Source organism: Oncorhynchus masou, unplaced genomic scaffold, assembly GCF_036934945.1.
Source record: "Oncorhynchus masou masou isolate Uvic2021 unplaced genomic scaffold, UVic_Omas_1.1 unplaced_scaffold_1439, whole genome shotgun sequence".
Lineage (NCBI taxonomy): Eukaryota > Metazoa > Chordata > Actinopteri > Salmoniformes > Salmonidae > Oncorhynchus > Oncorhynchus masou.
This window is the reverse complement of record NW_027004357.1, coordinates 146,047-151,375: the sequence shown is the minus strand read 5'-3', so window position 1 is coordinate 151,375 and position 5,329 is coordinate 146,047. Positions and strand designations below refer to the sequence as shown.

The 5,329-nt window shown below is 40.6% G+C and overlaps 1 long non-coding RNA gene across 1 annotated transcript; it reads left to right on the top strand.

Annotated features, from left to right (window-relative positions):
• Window positions 1-691: 691 nt before the first annotated feature.
• On the top strand, window positions 692-4,284 carry LOC135530850 (uncharacterized). Its single transcript, XR_010453911.1, has 2 exons — window positions 692-2,475; window positions 2,604-4,284. It is a non-coding gene; the product is annotated as an uncharacterized LOC135530850 (long non-coding RNA).
• The last annotated feature ends 1,045 nt before the right edge of the window (window positions 4,285-5,329 follow it).

Genomic DNA, 5,329 nt, shown 5'->3' with positions numbered 1-5,329 from the left:
TCGGGATGGCCGGGCAGTGATTGTTGTTCCTTTCAATCACTCCTGGTGTTGATTTCATCATGGGTCCTGTGTGGCTCAGTCGGTAGAGCATGGCGCTTGCAACGCCAAGCGTCGTGGGTTCGATTCCCGCTGGGACCACCCATATGTAAAAGTAGTGGCCCCAGCCGACTTGTAAGTCGCTTTGGACAAAAGCGTCTGCTAAATGGGATATATTATTATTATTATTATTATGTCCATTTGTTTATGTTTTCTCACTTTTGCAAAGTCACTGTGCATTTGCAATATGGTTAACTGGGCATTCACCATCACCAATTTGTCATGCTATAAAAATCATGCAGGAATGCCAAATTGACTGGCCCGATGAACTCGGGATGGCTTGGCAGTGATTCTGGTACCTCTGCATCGCTCGTTAGGGTTGATTCCAGAATGTCCATTTGGTGATTTTTCTCACTCTTTCAAAGTCACTGTGCATTTGCCATATGGTTAACTGGGCATTCACCATCACCAATTTGTCATGCCATAAAAATCATGCAGGAATGCCAAATTGACTGGCCCGATGAACTCGGGATGGCTGGGCAGTGATTCTGGTACCTCTCCATCGCTCGTTTGGGTTGATTTCAGAATGTCGCTTTTGGTGATGGTACCTCACTGTTAAAACATATTGCAAATGTTTCTCACTTTTGCAAAGTCACTGAAAATTTGTGCAGGAATGCCAAATTGACTGGCCCGATGAACTCGGGATGGCTCGGCAGTGATTCTGGTACCTCTCCATCGCTCATTAGGGTTGATTTCAGAATGTCCATTTGGTAATGTTTTCTCACTCTTTCAAAGTCACTGTGCTTTTGCCATATGGTTAACTGGGCATTCACCATCACCAATTTGTCATGCCATAAAAATAATGCAGGAATGCCAAATTGACTGGCCCGATGACCTCGGGATGGCTGGGCAGTGATTTTGGTACCTCTCCATCGCTCATTTGGGTTGATTTCAGAATGTCGCTTTTGGTGATGGTACCTCACTGTTAAAACATATTGCAAATGTTTCTCACTTTTGCAAAGTCACTGTGCATTTGCCATATGGTTAAGCGAGCTACGGTCAAGCGGGGCACCTCGTTGGACTCGGCACGGCCTTGGGATTATGTTTATGCCATTGCCTGCTCTCTGTGTCTTTAAACACCACGCTTTGTCACTCCATCCTTGCTGTGTGTGTGTGTGAGAGCTTTTCTTTGACATCTGTTGGGAAAAATGACTGATTTACAGTTCATGGGGGTTGTCTAATCACACATATGAAGTTTTGGACAGATCTGATTTTTTTAACCCTTCCAAACAGCCCCTGAGACACCAATTATGGCACTTCCGGTTGGCACAGGAAGCTATAAATACACACATGTCTTGACTGACATAGAAACCTACGGAATCCTGAGTTTTAAGTCTTTAAGTTGAGAATTGACTGATCTACACAGGGTTGAATAATGCAGAGTCATTTTCACCTTTCGAGGTGATGTACATCCAAATATCTTTTGGGTCAATTTAACCACTTCCGGTTGCTCCAGGAAGCTTAGAATCGACACAGGTAGACCTCATAGTGGTCTGATGGAATGTCATAGAAGACAGGTTCATACAGCATTCATAACCCATATAGACTCCAGGTTGTATTTAGGGGAGCAGGCAATGTATTCCTATGGGGAGAGAAGTCAATGCACACTGTTTTTATGTAAACACCTTCTTTTAACTGTGAAAGGTTAATGCCACACAGTCAAGGTTAGGCTTGCACAGATCGGGAGGACCTTAGGAACAGTCCTGTGGTTGAATTGTCTTTCTAAACCTAACGGTTCCGCCGCTGTCACCCAAAATCAAATGACATTGACAACTATTTGCAACTGTTGGCCTAATGATTACACTCCAGATCAGCTAGATGCTGGCAAGAGTGTGTAAGGCGGTATTGAATGTGTCAATATCTGTCACCTTGATTACTAAAATTTCTCAACCTGTGTACCTATGTTGTAAACGTTAATTCATATGCTAGGTTGTAACAACCTCATGGTGGGTATAGGAAACATTTGAGTATCATGCAGTAGCCTAAACCTATCGATGTTACGTCGAGCTGGGTTAATGGAATACAAATAACAGTCGTTCAATATGCTGTAAAATAAATATTGTAAGGCCATGCTCACAAAAAAATAATCGTCATCCCTCATCTTAAACGGCAGCAACCGCTACTGGTATGTGTAGTAATTCAGGCTCATCGCTCTGGCTGTAGCTTGTGTTGTCTGTGTGTGTTTGTGTTTCACGTGTGTATTGTCTAACCTGGTTTGTCTCTCCTCCAGTCTGTGTGGTGGAGCAGTTATCGAGTGCAGACTTCTTCTCTGAGTCCATCCCTAAAAGCTGTCTGTTCAGTACGATCCACGACGCGGTGCTACACAGCCTCCGACTGCATGGGGCCTCAGACGTACCCATCATCTACGAGTATGCTCTGGTGAGTGGAGCAGATTTTATGACTTGTTATTATTTCTTAGGCGATACCTAGAAATGTATTCATTGATTGATTCATATAGTCACAGAATCTTCTATATAATGTTCTGACACTATCTCCTCTTCTACTAGGACTTGGCCTGCACTACCAAGATGTAACCAACAGGGGTCACATTGTACCTCTTCCACTCCACCTACCTCCTTCCATCCCTCCGCTGCCTAGCTTCCCATTGGTTCCCCTCACCTCTTCCCCTCTGTGAAAGAGAATGCACCACCACCGTGTGTGCTTTTTTAATTTTTAGGTTGGACCAAGGCAGTTCCCCCGTCACGTTATGTTTAATAACTGAAGCCAAAATACCTCCCCAAAATATTTGTCAGACACCTGAGATGTGTAGTCTAGTCAGCAGTTCTCTTCGCCTCCCCCATCATCCTATTTAATCCATTCCTCCTGGGGCCAGTGTAACCCAAACAGTAGTATATCCTGTACCAGTCAAAAGTTTGGATACACCTACTCATTCAAGCGTTTCTCTTAATTTTTCCTATTTTCTACATTGTAGAATAATAGTGAAGACATCAAAACTATGAAATAACATATATGGAATCATGTAGTAACCAAAAAAGTTTTCAAATCAAAACGTATTTTATATTTGAATTTCTTCAAGTTAGCCACCCATTGCCTTGATGGCACACTCTTGGCATTCTCTCAACTAGCTTGATGAGGTAGCTTCACGTGGAATGCATTACAATTAGCAGTTGTACTTTGTGTAAGTTTTTATTCTTCATACATTTGAGCCAATCAGTTGTGTTTTAAAAAATAAAATAAAACCCTTGAATGTATTTTTTGTAGGTTTCCAAACTTTAGACTGGTACTGTATATATATAAATATAACACCCTTGCCTTTCATGAACTAACACATACACTTGCCCTTCCCATTTTAGCACTGACTTTGCTGATAGCTACTTTATTGAGGAAAAATGTACTTACTATTACTGAGCTGTGTGGTTGTCCCACCTAGCTATCTTAAGATGAATGCACTAACTGTAAGTTGCTCTGTATAAGTGTCTGCTAAATGACCTAAATGTAAATTATAATTGCTTTAATAACATTAGCTCTAGCTAACTCCTGTCTCTCTTAAGCTGGGGTTATATGGTTTAATGCAAAGGTAAAAACATACAATGTGTAATTTCTTACGCCTCACTGCTGATGTAATCATAATGATGTTGAAAAGTACGTAAATTACCCTAAGACAGACACATGATAGTTCAATATCCACTGAATGAATAGCAGCTTTTCACTCTGTTATCCAAAAGTGTTTGTGTCATATCACTTGCAACTTTGCAAATATTTACTACATGTTAGCTACTTTGCAACAACATAGCAGCCTTCCACTAACCCCTAGCCTAGCTAACATTAGTCTCAACAAATTGGAATTCATAACATATCATAATAAATGACAGGAGACAGACTTACATTTTCTACCACTGAGTCCAGGTTTGCATCACGTAGCCTTGAACCACATCTATACATCATCATGTATTTCAGGGTCAAATCAATTTCAAAGGGTGTATAGTTTTCACCTAGTTTGAACACTGTCATAGAGCTAATCTCTTTGTATTTTTCTAAAGAGGATGTGAATAATTCATGTTAATGTGAATTTTGAACATTTTACTAAATTGTTAATTTCCTGATCTAATTCATCTACTTTGAATATGATTTGTAATTTTCTAGCATTGATCGAACACACAGTCCAATATCTTAAAGTAAATAATTATTGTTTCTGAGCACATGGCTAAATAAACACCAGTAATGTGAGCAGATTTGGTGTGTGATCTATTGTGTGTATCTGTTTCATATTGTATGATTGAATACACTTCTGAAGCATAGCTGCACTCTTTATTCTCTCCAAAATAATATCCTACACATTTTATCATTAGTTACACATTGCAAACTAGGTGAAACATCTGTTGTGTCCTTGAGCAAGACACTTTACCAAAATTGCTCCTGCAGTTGCTCTGGATATGAGTGTCTGCTAAATGACTAAAATATACTTGTAAATGTTTTAGCCTGGTCCCAGATCTGATCTCTATGTGCTTTAAACGTCTCCCTGACTATTCATGACATGTAGTTGGTTCAAGACCATACCGATCTGAGACCAGGCTATGAATGTGTGACTCTCTGATAGTAACCATCAGTGATTGAGGTTTGAGAGTATCTGCAAATACAGATATTTGTTTAATTGACAATGCCCTCGAAGCTGGAGTTGAGGATATATTTGCACGGGTCTCGAGGGCCAGCCAACCGTGCCAAAATATCAACAGCTTCGAGGGCATTATCACTTTTATACAACGGGTTACCAACATATTCAAATAATGATTGAGATATTTTCTTTAATTTATTAATTCTATTTCATCCTTCCACAAGATATAGTCCCGACACAAATGTAGAGTTGCTACCCAAGTCAACTGGTTGCTTGTTCTATCGGTTTTTATTTTACAGAGGGAAGTTTCTTTAGTTTGAAAGGTGTGGAAGGATAGAAAATGGCAGTTGGGTGACAGGTTGAGCTCAGAGTCAAAGGCGAACACAAACACAGAACAGTACATCTCTTCCTAAGTCGCATGCACACACGCACGCAGACACAAGCTCACACACAAACGCTCACATTACACAGATGTGTTTATCAGCTTGGGAATAGTAATATTAATTCAATACCATCAGCAGGGACTGGTTAATACAAAGACTGGGTCACCAGCACTGAACAGCCCCACAAAATCCATTACAAAAGAAGGAATGACACAAATACGCACACACAGGAGAGAGGAGAAAGGGGGAGACACCGTGGTAATAGAGAAGAGATGAG